General features: G+C 44.0%; 7 non-coding genes across 7 annotated transcripts; all 7 read right to left on the reverse strand.

Annotated features, from left to right (window-relative positions):
• Positions 1–1,040: 1,040 nt before the first annotated feature.
• LOC130322155 (U2 spliceosomal RNA) lies at positions 1,041–1,231 on the reverse strand. Its single transcript, XR_008867737.1, has one exon. It is a non-coding gene; the product is annotated as a U2 spliceosomal RNA (small nuclear RNA).
• A 2,091-nt stretch (positions 1,232–3,322) lies between these two features.
• On the reverse strand, positions 3,323–3,513 carry LOC130322139 (U2 spliceosomal RNA). The gene has a single exon (XR_008867722.1). It is a non-coding gene; the product is annotated as a U2 spliceosomal RNA (small nuclear RNA).
• A 2,087-nt stretch (positions 3,514–5,600) lies between these two features.
• On the reverse strand, positions 5,601–5,789 carry LOC130322192 (U2 spliceosomal RNA). Its single transcript, XR_008867762.1, has one exon. It is a non-coding gene; the product is annotated as a U2 spliceosomal RNA (small nuclear RNA).
• Positions 5,790–12,640: 6,851 nt separating this feature from the next.
• LOC130322141 (U2 spliceosomal RNA) lies at positions 12,641–12,831 on the reverse strand. The gene has a single exon (XR_008867724.1). It is a non-coding gene; the product is annotated as a U2 spliceosomal RNA (small nuclear RNA).
• Positions 12,832–14,922: 2,091 nt separating this feature from the next.
• LOC130322142 (U2 spliceosomal RNA) lies at positions 14,923–15,113 on the reverse strand. Its single transcript, XR_008867725.1, has one exon. It is a non-coding gene; the product is annotated as a U2 spliceosomal RNA (small nuclear RNA).
• Positions 15,114–17,203: 2,090 nt separating this feature from the next.
• Positions 17,204–17,394, reverse strand: LOC130322143 (U2 spliceosomal RNA). The gene has a single exon (XR_008867726.1). It is a non-coding gene; the product is annotated as a U2 spliceosomal RNA (small nuclear RNA).
• A 2,092-nt stretch (positions 17,395–19,486) lies between these two features.
• Positions 19,487–19,677, reverse strand: LOC130322144 (U2 spliceosomal RNA). The gene has a single exon (XR_008867727.1). It is a non-coding gene; the product is annotated as a U2 spliceosomal RNA (small nuclear RNA).
• Positions 19,678–19,946: the final 269 nt, after the last annotated feature.

A 19,946-nucleotide genomic window follows, 5' to 3' on the forward strand; every position in this document is an offset into this window, starting at 1 on the left:
TTTTTCGTCTAATGCATACCCCATCAGTGCAGCAATGCTTATTCAATACCGCCAGCAGATGGAGACACTGGGGGATAATTTTCTAAGGATTTATACTGATTTTTCCTGTCTGAATTTGTCGCACAGAAAGTTGCAGGCCAAATATGTGTGACATTTCTGCGACTTTAGCTTCTAGAGCATTTTTACAACATTATACATAGGTGCTGAATACATAAAAAGCGACTGTTCAGCGACAGACAAGTCGCATCGGCTGAAAGTAGGCCAGAATGTCAGTCCATGTTGGAGCAGGTTTAGATACAGTCTAAAGCATAGATCTCAAAGTCTGTGCACAGAATTTAGCAAGGGCCTCGCACCTTCTGATGCATCAGGTAGGTGCACAATAGCATAGCCTAACCCTCTGTACTTTGGTCTATATTGATGCGGGACATAGACAGCCAGCTGATGACCAATCCATTAGTGCAATGGATGGCTGGAAGCATTTGTCTTTGCCTTTGCAATACCACAGAAGCAATGCATGGTCAATGTACAGCAATGACACACCTGTGTGAACAGCCAGGAGACCCCCCCCCCCCCCCCCATGTTATGTTACATAGTTACATAGTTAGTACGGTCGAAAAAAGACATATGTCCATCACGTTCAACCAGGGAATTAAGGGGTAGGGGTGTGGCGCGATATTGGGGAAGGGATGAGATTTTATATTTCTTCATAAGCATTAATCTTATTTTGTCAATTAGGAACATTCAGCACCCACCCGCTATCAAGGCAGCTGCCTATCATGTCATGCCCTACCTGCACAGGTGTGCTGGCTACTCAAATGATCCAATTAAGGAGGCCATTTAGTCAGCAGCAGCAGAAGTCCTGTGCCTGGACGCTCCAACAGGGGCCAGACACAAGCAGAAGCAGAAGCAGCAGAATCAGCAGCAGCACCACCTTTTGTTTTTTGGCTGCAGCAGCAGCAAGGCCCACAGGGCTGGCTAGCTGGCTAGCCAGCAAGCAGGTAGCAATGAAAGTAGGAATCTTTCTTTTTAACCCTGTAAGGGGGTGGTGCGCTGTACCCGAAGATACTGCCATATCGGGTCAATGCATAGGGCGACGGAAGCAAGCTTCAAAATCGGCCCCCGTTCTCAAAAATCCATTTAATATATGGTCCCCAGATAGGGGACGTATCAGATATTAAACTGATAAGAACAGATACTACACTTGATCTTAGCCAAAAGGCCGAGAAGCGATAACCGTGAAAGGGGCGGGCCCAACAAGGTCCCCTTCATGGGCACTATCACTGCTTGCTGTCAGGGAGGCTGCCAGACAATTTTCCATGCACACTCTGGGCTGGGGGGCAGTCAACCACCAGTACACACAGCAGAACCTAAACCCATACCATTATTGCTAAGCAGCAAGACAGGGGCCCATTGCACTCCCACGGGGCCTTTTTAAATGCAATCCATAACCCGGATTTGCCAGGAACCCTTCTTACTCCTCCTACTTGCATGTGACACTGGGCTTAGGATCTGCATAGGAAACACACACACAAGCACACACCTACCTTTGTTGCCTGCAGATGCCTCCTTGGCTGTCCCCAAACGGTATCAAACCAACACCCACGGGAAGCTGTAAGCATAGAGGACATGCCTGCACCCCATTGGACTTACCTGTGTGGGTTAAATCCGGGTTATTTGACAACCTATGGCGGTGATGGTTCTGCTCAGGCAGAGCAGTGCTGATGCTCCTCATAAAGCTGTCGCTGCTGTGAAGGTTCTAGGTGACATCACAAATCCCTATGGTTACATACACAACAAAGCTGGGTTGTTGTTGTTTACACTCTGCAAGGCCTGTGGAAGTGAGTGACATCATAGCACTGTAGTTCTGAGGGTTCAAGATGGATGCAACAATCTCCTGTTGCTTCTATGAAGGCCGTAATAGACGACATCACCAAACAGCTCCATAGTCACATACACAGCAAAGGAGAGATGTTGTTTACACCTAGTGATGTCAGTGGTATTGAGTGACATCACAGCACAGTGCTAAGGCTCCTGGGCCTGGACACAGCAGCGGCTGCAATATCTCAACGGAGAATACGTTTATATCTATGTGTGTGTGTGCGCATATATATATATATATATATATATATATATATATATATATATTTCTCCGCCGAAATCACTTTTAAACCCATTTCCACCTTTTTTTCCCTTCTCTTCCTCTTACTTTTTTTTCACGTTTTTTTACGTTTTTCTCCTTTTCGCCTCTTTTCTGGGCGTATTATTCTTCTTTTTCTTCTTTTTTTTCGTCTAATGCATACCCCATCAGTGCAGCAATGCTTATTCAATACCGCCAGCAGATGGAGACACTGGGGGATAATTTTCTAAGGATTTATACTGATTTTTCCTGTCTGAATTTGTCGCACAGAAAGTTGCAGGCCAAATATGTGTGACATTTCTGCGACTTTAGCTTCTAGAGCATTTTTACAACATTATACATAGGTGCTGAATACATAAAAAGCGACTGTTCAGCGACAGACAAGTCGCATCGGCTGAAAGTAGGCCAGAATGTCAGTCCATGTTGGAGCAGGTTTAGATACAGTCTAAAGCATAGATCTCAAAGTCTGTGCACAGAATTTAGCAAGGGCCTCGCACCTTCTGATGCATCAGGTAGGTGCACAATAGCATAGCCTAACCCTCTGTACTTTGGTCTATATTGATGCGGGACATAGACAGCCAGCTGATGACCAATCCATTAGTGCAATGGATGGCTGGAAGCATTTGTCTTTGCCTTTGCAATACCACAGAAGCAATGCATGGTCAATGTACAGCAATGACACACCTGTGTGAACAGCCAGGAGACCCCCCCCCCCCCCCCCCATGTTATGTTACATAGTTACATAGTTAGTACGGTCGAAAAAAGACATATGTCCATCACGTTCAACCAGGGAATTAAGGGGTAGGGGTGTGGCGCGATATTGGGGAAGGGATGAGATTTTATATTTCTTCATAAGCATTAATCTTATTTTGTCAATTAGGAACATTCAGCACCCACCCGCTATCAAGGCAGCTGCCTATCATGTCATGCCCTACCTGCACAGGTGTGCTGGCTACTCAAATGATCCAATTAAGGAGGCCATTTAGTCAGCAGCAGCAGAAGTCCTGTGCCTGGACGCTCCAACAGGGGCCAGACACAAGCAGAAGCAGAAGCAGCAGAAGCAGCAGCAGCACCACCTTTTGTTTTTTGGCTGCAGCAGCAGCAAGGCCCACAGGGCTGGCTAGCTGGCTAGCCAGCAAGCAGGTAGCAATGAAAGTAGGAATCTTTCTTTTTAACCCTGTAAGGGGGTGGTGCACTGTACCCGAAGATACTGCCATATCGGGTCAATGCATAGGGCGACGGAAGCAAGCTTCGAAATCGGCCCCCGTTCTCAAAAATCCATTTAATATATGGTCCCCAGATAGGGGACGTATCAGATATTAAACTGATAAGAACAGATACTACACTTGATCTTAGCCAAAAGGCCGAGAAGCGATAACCGTGAAAGGGGCGGGCCCAACAAGGTCCCCTTCATGGGCACTATCACTGCTTGCTGTCAGGGAGGCTGCCAGACAATTTTCCATGCACACTCTGGGCTGGGGGGCAGTCAACCACCAGTACACACAGCAGAACCTAAACCCATACCATTATTGCTAAGCAGCAAGACAGGGGCCCATTGCACTCCCACGGGGCCTTTTTAAATGCAATCCATAACCCGGATTTGCCAGGAACCCTTCTTACTCCTCCTACTTGCATGTGACACTGGGCTTAGGATCTGCATAGGAAACACACACACAAGCACACACCTACCTTTGTTGCCTGCAGATGCCTCCTTGGCTGTCCCCAAACGGTATCAAACCAACACCCACGGGAAGCTGTAAGCATAGAGGACATGCCTGCACCCCATTGGACTTACCTGTGTGGGTTAAATCCGGGTTATTTGACAACCTATGGCGGTGATGGTTCTGCTCAGGCAGAGCAGTGCTGATGCTCCTCATAAAGCTGTCGCTGCTGTGAAGGTTCTAGGTGACATCACAAATCCCTATGGTTACATACACAACAAAGCTGGGTTGTTGTTGTTTACACTCTGCAAGGCCTGTGGAAGTGAGTGACATCATAGCACTGTAGTTCTGAGGGTTCAAGATGGATGCAACAATCTCCTGTTGCTTCTATGAAGGCCGTAATAGACGACATCACCAAACAGCTCCATAGTCACATACACAGCAAAGGAGAGATGTTGTTTACACCTAGTGATGTCAGTGGTATTGAGTGACATCACAGCACAGTGCTAAGGCTCCTGGGCCTGGACACAGCAGCGGCTGCAATATCTCAACGGAGAATACGTTTATATCTATGTGTGTGTGTGCGCATATATATATATATATATATATATATATATATATATATTTCTCCGCCGAAATCACTTTTAAACCCATTTCCACCTTTTTTTCCCTTCTCTTCCTCTTACTTTTTTTTTCACGTTTTTTTACGTTTTTCTCCTTTTCGCCTCTTTTCTGGGCGTATTATTCTTCTTTTTCTTCTTTTTTTTCGTCTAATGCATACCCCATCAGTGCAGCAATGCTTATTCAATACCGCCAGCAGATGGAGACACTGGGGGATAATTTTCTAAGGATTTATACTGATTTTTCCTGTCTGAATTTGTCGCACAGAAAGTTGCAGGCCAAATATGTGTGACATTTCTGCGACTTTAGCTTCTAGAGCATTTTTACAACATTATACATAGGTGCTGAATACATAAAAAGCGACTGTTCAGCGACAGACAAGTCGCATCGGCTGAAAGTAGGCCAGAATGTCAGTCCATTTTGGAGCAGGTTTAGATACAGTCTAAAGCATAGATCTCAAAGTCTGTGCACAGAATTTAGCAAGGGCCTCGCACCTTCTGATGCATCAGGTAGGTGCACAATAGCATAGCCTAACCCTCTGTACTTTGGTCTATATTGATGCGGGACATAGACAGCCAGCTGATGACCAATCCATTAGTGCAATGGATGGCTGGAAGCATTTGTCTTTGCCTTTGCAATACCACAGAAGCAATGCATGGTCAATGTACAGCAATGACACACCTGTGTGAACAGCCAGGAGACCCCCCCCCCCCCCCCCATGTTATGTTACATAGTTACATAGTTAGTACGGTCGAAAAAAGACATATGTCCATCACGTTCAACCAGGGAATTAAGGGGTAGGGGTGTGGCGCGATATTGGGGAAGGGATGAGATTTTATATTTCTTCATAAGCATTAATCTTATTTTGTCAATTAGGAACATTCAGCACCCACCCGCTATCAAGGCAGCCGCCTATCATGTCATGCCCTACCTGCACAGGTGTGCTGGCTACTCAAATGATCCAATTAAGGAGGCCATTTAGTCAGCAGCAGCAGAAGTCCTGTGCCTGGACGCTCCAACAGGGGCCAGACACAAGCAGAAGCAGAAGCAGCAGAAGCAGCAGCAGCAGCACCTTTTGTTTTTTGGCTGCAGCAGCAGCAAGGCCCACAGGGCTGGCTAGCTGGCTAGCCAGCAAGCAGGTAGCAATGAAAGTAGGAATCTTTCTTTTTAACCCTGTAAGGGGGTGGTGCACTGTACCCGAAGATACTGCCATATCGGGTCAATGCATAGGGCGACGGAAGCAAGCTTCGAAATCGGACCCCGTTCTCAAAAATCCATTTAATATATGGTCCCCAGATAGGGGACGTATCAGATATTAAACTGATAAGAACAGATTTTTTTTTTTTTTACATTTTTATTGAAAAAACTCAAAAACTTAAATACATCACAAAAAATGTTTACAATACATCAAATACTGTTTTCCATAAATGTAAATTCCACATAGCTAATGCTTTTTTCTGCCCATATCTCTTTTTATCAATTAAATAGTACAAGTAAACTTCACTGTATATCATCTTCAAACATTCTTTTTCACAAATAAAATCTCTTTTGAAGACAAGGATATTACGAACTTTCCATAATACATTTTTTGTACAGTTGATAAAAATCCACAAAATTCTCTCTTTTTCTTTTGTAACTCCATCACTTTTGCCATATAAAACAACTTCATGATTTAAAACTTTTAGACCTGTTAGGAATTTCAATAAAGAACCAATTAGTCTAAAAACCTTTTGTGCAAAATAACAATTCCAGAAAAGGTGCAAAACAGTTTCATCTATATTGCAATTATCCCGGGGACAGACACATACAGCATTTAGACCTCTTCTATATTGGAAAAATCTTACCGGAAGACACTCATGGATAATCATCCATGCTAAATCCTTGTGCTCATTAAAAAGATATGGCTCGTTTACCTTTTTCCATATTTGTACACACCTATTATAAGAAAAATTAGAGACCATACATATTTCTTCTTGCAAATTTAACTGTACTTCTATCTTGCGAGCATCCCTCAAGGTTAACAAGTCAAAGTCTTTAAGGTTATACATACGTATAATTTTTTCTAAGATGGCATAATGTTTAGGCGGAGTTAAAAGTACAGGAGAAGATAATGATAAAAACACCCATTCTCTTTTTCTAAAAATATGTCCCGCAGAGTACTTTAAAAAACAGGACCATACACTTTTCATAAAAAGTCCCCTAAAACACCAACTAAAAAACCTTAAGTATAAAAATTTTCTAATACAGGGAACCTGTTTTCCTCCATTTTTTTGTGACTTATACATAGTATCTCTTTTTAATTTTTCTGCTTTAGAACTCCATAGAAACTCAAAGAGAATCCTCTGAAGTTGCCTAGACATAAGTTCATTAGGAGGATAAATCATATTTAAATAGAGCATAATGGGTATTAGCATAGCCTTAATCACCAAAATTTTACCTTCTAAGGATAATTTCCTAAGGGACCAAAAGTCTACCTTTTTCTTTACCTTTTCTTTTACCATTAGCCAACTTTCCTCACCATTGTTATTTTTATCAAAGATGACTCCAAGGATTTTTATTTTTTCTGACTGTAATTTTAGGTTTGGTATTTGCACGTTTTCCCATTTACCTATATAAAAACAGTCACATTTAGATAAATTAAGTTTAAAAGCAGAAGCTTTACAAAAGAAATCAGTAACATCAACAACTCTTTGTAAAGAGAAGGCACTTTCACAAAAAACATTAATATCATCCATATAGCCACACACTTTAAGGGTGGCATTATTACCTCCAGGAACTGGCACTCCTTTTATTATTTTATCATTCCTTATTAAGTTTAACAGAGGTTCTATTGCACATATAAACAGTATAGGAGACAGAGGGCAGCCTTGCTTTACCCCTGATGATAAATTAATAAAATCTGTAAGGAAACCATTTATTAAAATCCTGCTAAAAGAACCTTTATATAAGAGAGCAATTTGCTGAATAAATATGTTAGGAAAACCCATGCGTTGTAAAACCATCCATAAAAAACAATGTGATACTCTATCGAACGCTTTATGAAAATCTAGAGATAGAATGGCTAGATTTTGATTCCGCTCTTGCTGATACCATATGACGTCCCTAATAGCATTTAAAGGTTCAGCTACACTCCTTCGTGGGACACCACATACCTGATCCACATGGATGACCTTGTACAAAAACGGCTTCATTCTGTTAACAAAAATTTTTGACATAATCTTATAATCAACATTAAGAAGCGTAATTGGTCTCCAATTTTCTAAGCTGTTCCTATCCCCCTTTTTGGGGATCAGAGACACTATACCACTCCTCCAAGATAAAGGTAGAACATCAGAATTAAAAGCCTCCTTAAAAATATTAAGCAAATCATCTTTAAAAATCTCCCAAAAGGTTTTATAAAACTCTACAGGAAGTCCATCAGAACCTGGTGTTTTACCTGTGGATAAACTTTTAGCAGCAATTTCTAATTCTTGGCATCTTACTTCTGTGCAAAGTGCATCTTGGTCCTCCTTACTTAAACCACAATCTAAAGTGCTTAGGAGAAAATTAGCAGCAGATATATCAATGGGTTTCTCATTAAACAGATCTTGATAAAAGGATTTAGCTTTGGATAACATTCCTACATTAGTAGTTTCATCCTCAATGTTAATCATTAACTTTTTTGTTTCCATTACCTTTTTAAAAAAGAATCTTGTACACTTTTCATCCTTCTCTTTACATTCAACTTTGGAGTTAAAAATTATTTCTTTCCCTTTGTTAGTTATAGCCTTCTGAATATCACTTTTAACACTTAAAATCAGATCGTCTACATATACACCCAGCTCTTTGAGTTGATAATAGGTTTGTAGTTTTGTGTTAAGATCTCTATACCATTTCAATTTCTCTTTTGTTTTTTTAACACCCATCTTAATAAAATACTCTTTAAATTTTACCTTGCAGAATTCCCACCATGCTAAAAGAGAATTAAAATTAGTCCTTGAGTTCTGCAATTTTTTAAAAAGATAGATAAAATTACATTTAATTTCTTCATCTTCAAGCAAAGAGACATTCAGACGCCAGACTCCTTTGGCTCTGCAAACCCCATCAAACTTACATGTAGCAGATAAAATCTTATGATCTGAAAAAAAGGTAGAAGTCAATTGCATATTCCCATAAAATGCAAATCCAGAAGCAAAAATATAATCAATCCTTGACATATAAAGGCTATTCTCCCAGGTATACCCAGGGTCATTAGGGAAAGAGGTTCTCCACAAATCTTTTAAATTAAAATCAACTATAAAATCCTTTAGTTGTTTTTCAGTCTTATCTTTCCTTTGTTCAGATCCTCCAGCCCGCTCCTCTCCTGCCATTATACAATTAAAATCACCAGCGATGATAAGCGGGGATGAACCCGGTAAATAAAACTGAATTTTCTCTAATAAATCAGATCTTTCATCCTTATCTGGAGAGGCATATACATTTAAAAGTCTCATATTCATGTCATTATAAATAATATGAACGAGCAGGGCTCTACCGGGTACAATGTCTGTGAAGGAGGTAACTTTATACTCACTGCTCTTGAACAGTATGCCAACACCAGTCACTTTCCTCTCATTATCCCCTGACCACACAGACGGGCCAAGAGTCCATTCAGATCTCAAAGATGAATAATTGATATCATAATCAATGGCACATTCCTGTAAAAATAAAATGTCTGTAGGCAAAGAAGACAAGAAAGAAAATAAAGCAGCCCTCCTCTCTGGGCTCTTCAAACTCCTCACATTGAAGGAGGAGATATTAACACTTGGTAGCTCCTGGGTCATTCATTATCCTCAGACAAAGAACCCCAATCTGTAGGTGGTGACACAAATTCCTCAATATTAACAGGGTCGGATGCTGTTATAACCTTTTGGCAGACAATCTCCACGTTCCCCTCGTCCGCACTAACTCGACCACTCCTTTTGATGTTAAGGCCCTTTTCCTCTTTCCGGTCTCTGCTTTTCCTCTTTCGCCGTTCTTCTACATCCATCTCCTCTGTATCCCTTCTGGGCGGTCCAGGACCCTCAACTTCCATGAGAGGAGAACCCCTCACTTCTGTCTCAGGTCCCACGACCTTCCCCGGGGACACAATGCTTTTGGAGACATGAGCCACAGCAGGTATCACAGGAATTCCGGTAGCAGAAGACTCAGGCATCACTTTCAGGGTGTGGGTCTTAGGCACAGGCACAGCATCCATGGAGCTCTTCCTCATCGAGGGACCAGCCGACGTAGCCACAATATTGGCCCAGGAGCGTTGAGGACAATCCTTAAAAGCGTGTCCTTTCTGCTTACACACATTACACAGAATCTCATTTTGACAGTCAAAAGTGGTGTGGCCTTTTTGGCCACATCTTTTGCAAATAACCACTTCCTCTTTGCAAGATTCTTGTGTATGACCATATTCATGGCATTTCCTGCAATAATACGGCATCCCAGGGTAGAATAAATAGCCACGTTTACGCCCAATTAAAAAATTTGCAGGTGGGCGACACAGACCTCCAATTCCTCTCACATCCTCTCTGAACTTAACAGCAAACTTATGCTTTCCAGTCCAAAAGTCCATTGCATTCATTATTTTATGAGAGTATTTGACTTCCGCACAATATTGGTTTAAAAATAAGACAATGTCTCTTATATCAACGTATGGATCGTGCATAGTAACCACCAGTGGAACATCGCCATTAGAATATAGAGCAATGAAAACAAGTCCTTTCATATCCTCCTCATTGGCAAGCTCCCGAACTTTCTCAAACATATGGTCACATGCAGATGCGGAAGTCAAGGTAAGAATGAAAAGTCCTTTACCTGGGTCTTTTAGGCAAAACACATCTTCTCTCTGAATGTGCAATAAATCCAGCATAATTCTCTTGACAAAAAATTCCAAAGTCATCTTCTCCTTTTTCTCCTCATCCACTTCAATACGGAAGGTGTTCTTAATCCGAGTTTCAGTATGCGCAGCAAACCTAAGGGTCGCCATGGGGGATCGCCTTCCCGTTCTTTGTAAGTCCTCCTCCTATAGCAGCATGAGGCTTAAGACGGCTAAAAAACCGTCGATGCCTCAAGGCCGAAGGTTCGACGAACTCAGAGCCCCTTGACAAGATACAAGATCTTAGCCAAAAGGCCGAGAAGCGATAACCGTGAAAGGGGCGGGCCCAACAAGGTCCCCTTCATGGGCACTATCACTGCTTGCTGTCAGGGAGGCTGCCAGACAATTTTCCATGCACACTCTGGGCTGGGGGGCAGTCAACCACCAGTACACACAGCAGAACCTAAACCCATACCATTATTGCTAAGCAGCAAGACAGGGGCCCATTGCACTCCCACGGGGCCTTTTTAAATGCAATCCATAACCCGGATTTGCCAGGAACCCTTCTTACTCCTCCTACTTGCATGTGACACTGGGCTTAGGATCTGCATAGGAAACACACACACAAGCACACACCTACCTTTGTTGCCTGCAGATGCCTCCTTGGCTGTCCCCAAACGGTATCAAACCAACACCCACGGGAAGCTGTAAGCATAGAGGACATGCCTGCACCCCATTGGACTTACCTGTGTGGGTTAAATCCGGGTTATTTGACAACCTATGGCGGTGATGGTTCTGCTCAGGCAGAGCAGTGCTGATGCTCCTCATAAAGCTGTCGCTGCTGTGAAGGTTCTAGGTGACATCACAAATCCCTATGGTTACATACACAACAAAGCTGGGTTGTTGTTGTTTACACTCTGCAAGGCCTGTGGAAGTGAGTGACATCATAGCACTGTAGTTCTGAGGGTTCAAGATGGATGCAACAATCTCCTGTTGCTTCTATGAAGGCCGTAATAGACGACATCACCAAACAGCTCCATAGTCACATACACAGCAAAGGAGAGATGTTGTTTACACCTAGTGATGTCAGTGGTATTGAGTGACATCACAGCACAGTGCTAAGGCTCCTGGGCCTGGACACAGCAGCGGCTGCAATATCTCAACGGAGAATACGTTTATATCTATGTGTGTGTGTGCGCATATATATATATATATATATATATATATATATTTCTCCGCCGAAATCACTTTTAAACCCATTTCCACCTTTTTTTCCCTTCTCTTCCTCTTACTTTTTTTTCACGTTTTTTTACGTTTTTCTCCTTTTCGCCTCTTTTCTGGGCGTATTATTCTTCTTTTTCTTCTTTTTTTTCGTCTAATGCATACCCCATCAGTGCAGCAATGCTTATTCAATACCGCCAGCAGATGGAGACACTGGGGGATAATTTTCTAAGGATTTATACTGATTTTTCCTGTCTGAATTTGTCGCACAGAAAGTTGCAGGCCAAATATGTGTGACATTTCTGCGACTTTAGCTTCTAGAGCATTTTTACAACATTATACATAGGTGCTGAATACATAAAAAGCGACTGTTCAGCGACAGACAAGTCGCATCGGCTGAAAGTAGGCCAGAATGTCAGTCCATGTTGGAGCAGGTTTAGATACAGTCTAAAGCATAGATCTCAAAGTCTGTGCACAGAATTTAGCAAGGGCCTCGCACCTTCTGATGCATCAGGTAGGTGCACAATAGCATAGCCTAACCCTCTGTACTTTGGTCTATATTGATGCGGGACATAGACAGCCAGCTGATGACCAATCCATTAGTGCAATGGATGGCTGGAAGCATTTGTCTTTGCCTTTGCAATACCACAGAAGCAATGCATGGTCAATGTACAGCAATGACACACCTGTGTGAACAGCCAGGAGACCCCCCCATGTTATGTTACATAGTTACATAGTTAGTACGGTCGAAAAAAGACATATGTCCATCACGTTCAACCAGGGAATTAAGGGGTAGGGGTGTGGCGCGATATTGGGGAAGGGATGAGATTTTATATTTCTTCATAAGCATTAATCTTATTTTGTCAATTAGGAACATTCAGCACCCACCCGCTATCAAGGCAGCTGCCTATCATGTCATGCCCTACCTGCACAGGTGTGCTGGCTACTCAAATGATCCAATTAAGGAGGCCATTTAGTCAGCAGCAGCAGAAGTCCTGTGCCTGGACGCTCCAACAGGGGCCAGACACAAGCAGAAGCAGAAGCAGCAGAAGCAGCAGCAGCACCACCTTTTGTTTTTTGGCTGCAGCAGCAGCAAGGCCCACAGGGCTGGCTAGCTGGCTAGCCAGCAAGCAGGTAGCAATGAAAGTAGGAATCTTTCTTTTTAACCCTGTAAGGGGGTGGTGCACTGTACCCGAAGATACTGCCATATCGGGTCAATGCATAGGGCGACGGAAGCAAGCTTCGAAATCGGCCCCCGTTCTCAAAAATCCATTTAATATATGGTCCCCAGATAGGGGACGTATCAGATATTAAACTGATAAGAACAGATACTACACTTGATCTTAGCCAAAAGGCCGAGAAGCGATAACCGTGAAAGGGGCGGGCCCAACAAGGTCCCCTTCATGGGCACTATCACTGCTTGCTGTCAGGGAGGCTGCCAGACAATTTTCCATGCGCACTCTGGGCTGGGGGGCAGTCAACCACCAGTACACACAGCAGAACCTAAACCCATACCATTATTGCTAAGCAGCAAGACAGGGGCCCATTGCACTCCCACGGGGCCTTTTTAAATGCAATCCATAACCCGGATTTGCCAGGAACCCTTCTTACTCCTCCTACTTGCATGTGACACTGGGCTTAGGATCTGCATAGGAAACACACACACAAGCACACACCTACCTTTGTTGCCTGCAGATGCCTCCTTGGCTGTCCCCAAACGGTATCAAACCAACACCCACGGGAAGCTGTAAGCATAGAGGACATGCCTGCACCCCATTGGACTTACCTGTGTGGGTTAAATCCGGGTTATTTGACAACCTATGGCGGTGATGGTTCTGCTCAGGCAGAGCAGTGCTGATGCTCCTCATAAAGCTGTCGCTGCTGTGAAGGTTCTAGGTGACATCACAAATCCCTATGGTTACATACACAACAAAGCTGGGTTGTTGTTGTTTACACTCTGCAAGGCCTGTGGAAGTGAGTGACATCATAGCACTGTAGTTCTGAGGGTTCAAGATGGATGCAACAATCTCCTGTTGCTTCTATGAAGGCCGTAATAGACGACATCACCAAACAGCTCCATAGTCACATACACAGCAAAGGAGAGATGTTGTTTACACCTAGTGATGTCAGTGGTATTGAGTGACATCACAGCACAGTGCTAAGGCTCCTGGGCCTGGACACAGCAGCGGCTGCAATATCTCAACGGAGAATACGTTTATATCTATGTGTGTGTGTGCGCATATATATATATATATATATATATATATATATATATATATTTCTCCGCCGAAATCACTTTTAAACCCATTTCCACCTTTTTTTCCCTTCTCTTCCTCTTACTTTTTTTTCACGTTTTTTTACGTTTTTCTCCTTTTCGCCTCTTTTCTGGGCGTATTATTCTTCTTTTTCTTCTTTTTTTTCGTCTAATGCATACCCCATCAGTGCAGCAATGCTTATTCAATACCGCCAGCAGATGGAGACACTGGGGGATAATTTTCTAAGGATTTATACTGATTTTTCCTGTCTGAATTTGTCGCACAGAAAGTTGCAGGCCAAATATGTGTGACATTTCTGCGACTTTAGCTTCTAGAGCATTTTTACAACATTATACATAGGTGCTGAATACATAAAAAGCGACTGTTCAGCGACAGACAAGTCGCATCGGCTGAAAGTAGGCCAGAATGTCAGTCCATGTTGGAGCAGGTTTAGATACAGTCTAAAGCATAGATCTCAAAGTCTGTGCACAGAATTTAGCAAGGGCCTCGCACCTTCTGATGCATCAGGTAGGTGCACAATAGCATAGCCTAACCCTCTGTACTTTGGTCTATATTGATGCGGGACATAGACAGCCAGCTGATGACCAATCCATTAGTGCAATGGATGGCTGGAAGCATTTGTCTTTGCCTTTGCAATACCACAGAAGCAATGCATGGTCAATGTACAGCAATGACACACCTGTGTGAACAGCCAGGAGACCCCCCCCCCCCCCCCCATGTTATGTTACATAGTTACATAGTTAGTACGGTCGAAAAAAGACATATGTCCATCACGTTCAACCAGGGAATTAAGGGGTAGGGGTGTGGCGCGATATTGGGGAAGGGATGAGATTTTATATTTCTTCATAAGCATTAATCTTATTTTGTCAATTAGGAACATTCAGCACCCACCCGCTATCAAGGCAGCTGCCTATCATGTCATGCCCTACCTGCACAGGTGTGCTGGCTACTCAAATGATCCAATTAAGGAGGCCATTTAGTCAGCAGCAGCAGAAGTCCTGTGCCTGGACGCTCCAACAGGGGCCAGACACAAGCAGAAGCAGAAGCAGCAGAAGCACCACCTTTTGTTTTTTGGCTGCAGCAGCAGCAGCAGCAGCAGCAAGGCCCACAGGGCTGGCTAGCTGGCTAGCCAGCAAGCAGGTAGCAATGAAAGTAGGAATCTTTCTTTTTAACCCTGTAAGGGGGTGGTGCACTGTACCCGAAGATACTGCCATATCGGGTCAATGCATAGGGCGACGGAAGCAAGCTTCGAAATCGGCCCCCGTTCTCAAAAATCCATTTAATATATGGTCCCCAGATAGGGGACGTATCAGATATTAAACTGATAAGAACAGATACTACACTTGATCTTAGCCAAAAGGCCGAGAAGCGATAACCGTGAAAGGGGCGGGCCCAACAAGGTCCCCTTCATGGGCACTATCACTGCTTGCTGTCAGGGAGGCTGCCAGACAATTTTCCATGCACACTCTGGGCTGGGGGGCAGTCAACCACCAGTACACACAGCAGAACCTAAACCCATACCATTATTGCTAAGCAGCAAGACAGGGGCCCATTGCACTCCCACGGGGCCTTTTTAAATGCAATCCATAACCCGGATTTGCCAGGAACCCTTCTTACTCCTCCTACTTGCATGTGACACTGGGCTTAGGATCTGCATAGGAAACACACACACAAGCACACACCTACCTTTGTTGCCTGCAGATGCCTCCTTGGCTGTCCCCAAACGGTATCAAACCAACACCCACGGGAAGCTGTAAGCATAGAGGACATGCCTGCACCCCATTGGACTTACCTGTGTGGGTTAAATCCGGGTTATTTGACAACCTATGGCGGTGATGGTTCTGCTCAGGCAGAGCAGTGCTGATGCTCCTCATAAAGCTGTCGCTGCTGTGAAGGTTCTAGGTGACATCACAAATCCCTATGGTTACATACACAACAAAGCTGGGTTGTTGTTGTTTACACTCTGCAAGGCCTGTGGAAGTGAGTGACATCATAGCACTGTAGTTCTGAGGGTTCAAGATGGATGCAACAATCTCCTGTTGCTTCTATGAAGGCCGTAATAGACGACATCACCAAACAGCTCCATAGTCACATACACAGCAAAGGAGAGATGTTGTTTACACCTAGTGATGTCAGTGGTATTGAGTGACATCACAGCACAGTGCTAAGGCTCCTGGGCCTGGACACAGCAGCGGCTGCAATATCTCAACGGAGAATACGTTTATATCTATGTGTGTGTGTGCGCATATATATATATATATATATATATATATATATATATATATATATTTCTCCGCCGAAATCACTTTTAAACCCATTTCCACCTTTTTTTCCCTTCTCTTCCTCTTACTTTTTTTTCACGTTTTTTTACGTTTTTCTCCTTTTCGCCTCTTTTCTGGGCGTATTATTCTTCTTTTTCTTCTTTTTTTTCGTCTAATGCATACCCCATCAGTGCAGCAATGCTTATTCAATACCGCCAGCAGATGGAGACACTGGGGGATAATTTTCTAAGGATTTATACTGATTTTTCCTGTCTGAATTTGTCGCACAGAAAGTTGCAGGCCAAATATGTGTGACATTTCTGCGACTTTAGCTTCTAGAGCATTTTTACAACATTATACATAGGTGCTGAATACATAAAAAGCGACTGTTCAGCGACAGACAAGTCGCATCGGCTGAAAGTAGGCCAGAATGTCAGTCCATGTTGGAGCAGGTTTAGATACAGTCTAAAGCATAGATCTCAAAGTCTGTGCACAGAATTTAGCAAGGGCCTCGCACCTTCTGATGCATCAGGTAGGTGCACAATAGCATAGCCTAACCCTCTGTACTTTGGTCTATATTGATGCGGGACATAGACAGCCAGCTGATGACCAATCCATTAGTGCAATGGATGGCTGGAAGCATTTGTCTTTGCCTTTGCAATACCACAGAAGCAATGCATGGTCAATGTACAGCAATGACACACCTGTGTGAACAGCCAGGAGACCCCCCCCCCCCCCCATGTTATGTTACATAGTTACATAGTTAGTACGGTCGAAAAAAGACATATGTCCATCACGTTCAACCAGGGAATTAAGGGGTAGGGGTGTGGCGCGATATTGGGGAAGGGATGAGATTTTATATTTCTTCATAAGCATTAATCTTATTTTGTCAATTAGGAACATTCAGCACCCACCCGCTATCAAGGCAGCTGCCTATCATGTCATGCCCTACCTGCACAGGTGTGCTGGCTACTCAAATGATCCAATTAAGGAGGCCATTTAGTCAGCAGCAGCAGAAGTCCTGTGCCTGGACGCTCCAACAGGGGCCAGACACAAGCAGAAGCAGAAGCAGCAGAAGCACCACCTTTTGTTTTTTGGCTGCAGCAGCAGCAGCAGCAGCAAGGCCCACAGGGCTGGCTAGCTGGCTAGCCAGCAAGCAGGTAGCAATGAAAGTAGGAATCTTTCTTTTTAACCCTGTAAGGGGGTGGTGCACTGTACCCGAAGATACTGCCATATCGGGTCAATGCATAGGGCGACGGAAGCAAGCTTCGAAATCGGCCCCCGTTCTCAAAAATCCATTTAATATATGGTCCCCAGATAGGGGACGTATCAGATATTAAACTGATAAGAACAGATACTACACTTGATCTTAGCCAAAAGGCCGAGAAGCGATAACCGTGAAAGGGGCGGGCCCAACAAGGTCCCCTTCATGGGCACTATCACTGCTTGCTGTCAGGGAGGCTGCCAGACAATTTTCCATGCACACTCTGGGCTGGGGGGCAGTCAACCACCAGTACACACAGCAGAACCTAAACCCATACCATTATTGCTAAGCAGCAAGACAGGGGCCCATTGCACTCCCACGGGGCCTTTTTAAATGCAATCCATAACCCGGATTTGCCAGGAACCCTTCTTACTCCTCCTACTTGCATGTGACACTGGGCTTAGGATCTGCATAGGAAACACACACACAAGCACACACCTACCTTTGTTGCCTGCAGATGCCTCCTTGGCTGTCCCCAAACGGTATCAAACCAACACCCACGGGAAGCTGTAAGCATAGAGGACATGCCTGCACCCCATTGGACTTACCTGTGTGGGTTAAATCCGGGTTATTTGACAACCTATGGCGGTGATGGTTCTGCTCAGGCAGAGCAGTGCTGATGCTCCTCATAAAGCTGTCGCTGCTGTGAAGGTTCTAGGTGACATCACAAATCCCTATGGTTACATACACAACAAAGCTGGGTTGTTGTTGTTTACACTCTGCAAGGCCTGTGGAAGTGAGTGACATCATAGCACTGTAGTTCTGAGGGTTCAAGATGGATGCAACAATCTCCTGTTGCTTCTATGAAGGCCGTAATAGACGACATCACCAAACAGCTCCATAGTCACATACACAGCAAAGGAGAGATGTTGTTTACACCTAGTGATGTCAGTGGTATTGAGTGACATCACAGCACAGTGCTAAGGCTCCTGGGCCTGGACACAGCAGCGGCTGCAATATCTCAACGGAGAATACGTTTATATCTATGTGTGTGTGTGCGCATATATATATATATATATATATATATATATATATATATATATATTTCTCCGCCGAAATCACTTTTAAACCCATTTCCACCTTTTTTTCCCTTCTCTGCCTCTTACTTTTTTTTCACGTTTTTTTACGTTTTTCTCCTTTTCGCCTCTTTTCTGGGCGTATTATTCTTCTTTTTCTTCTTTTTTTTCGTCTAATGCATACCCCATCAGTGCAGCAATGCTTATTCAATACCGCCAGCAGATGGAGACACTGGGGGATAATTTTCTAAGGATTTATACTGATTTTTCCTGTCTGAATTTGTCGCACAGAAAGTTGCAGGCCAAATATGTGTGACATTTCTGCGACTTTAGCTTCTAGAGCATTTTTACAACATTATACATAGGTGCTGAATACATAAAAAGCGACTGTTCAGCGACAGACAAGTCGCATCGGCTGAAAGTAGGCCAGAATGTCAGTCCATGTTGGAGCAGGTTTAGATACAGTCTAAAGCATAGATCTCAAAGTCTGTGCACAGAATTTAGCAAGGGCCTCGCACCTTCTGATGCATCAGGTAGGTGCACAATAGCATAGCCTAACCCTCTGTACTTTGGTCTATATTGATGCGGGACATAGACAGCCAGCTGATGACCAATCCATTAGTGCAATGGATGGCTGGAAGCATTTGTCTTTGCCTTTGCAATACCACAGAAGCAATGCATGGTCAATGTACAGCAATGACACACCTGTGTGAACAGCCAGGAGACCCCCCCCCCCCCCCCCATGTTATGTTACATAGTTACATAGTTAGTACGGTCGAAAAAAGACATATGTCCATCACGTTCAACCAGGGAATTAAGGGGTAGGGGTGTGGCGCGATATTGGGGAAGGGATGAGATTTTATATTTCTTCATAAGCATTAATCTTATTTTGTCAATTAGGAACATTCAGCACCCACCCGCTATCAAGGCAGCTGCCTATCATGTCATGCCCTACCTGCACAGGTGTGCTGGCTACTCAAATGATCCAATTAAGGAGGCCATTTAGTCAGCAGCAGCAGAAGTCCTGTGCCTGGACGCTCCAACAGGGGCCAGACACAAGCAGAAGCAGAAGCAGCAGAAGCAGCAGCAGCACCACCTTTTGTTTTTTGGCTGCAGCAGCAGCAAGGCCCACAGGGCTGGCTAGCTGGCTAGCCAGCAAGCAGGTAGCAATGAAAGTAGGAATCTTTCTTTTTAACCCTGTAAGGGGGTGGTGCACTGTACCCGAAGATACTGCCATATCGGGTCAATGCATAGGGCGACGGAAGCAAGCTTCGAAATCGGCCCCCGTTCTCAAAAATCCATTTAATATATGGTCCCCAGATAGGGGACGTATCAGATATTAAACTGATAAGAACAGATACTACACTTGATCTTAGCCAAAAGGCCGAGAAGCGATAACCGTGAAAGGGGCGGGCCCAACAAGGTCCCCTTCATGGGCACTATCACTGCTTGCTGTCAGGGAGGCTGCCAGACAATTTTCCATGCACACTCTGGGCTGGGGGGCAGTCAACCACCAGTACACACAGCAGAACCTAAACCCATACCATTATTGCTAAGCAGCAAGACAGGGGCCCATTGCACTCCCACGGGGCCTTTTTAAATGCAATCCATAACCCGGATTTGCCAGGAACCCTTCTTACTCCTCCTACTTGCATGTGACACTGG

Source organism: Hyla sarda, unplaced genomic scaffold (genome assembly GCF_029499605.1).
Source record: "Hyla sarda isolate aHylSar1 unplaced genomic scaffold, aHylSar1.hap1 scaffold_231, whole genome shotgun sequence".
NCBI classification, from domain to species: domain Eukaryota; kingdom Metazoa; phylum Chordata; class Amphibia; order Anura; family Hylidae; genus Hyla; species Hyla sarda.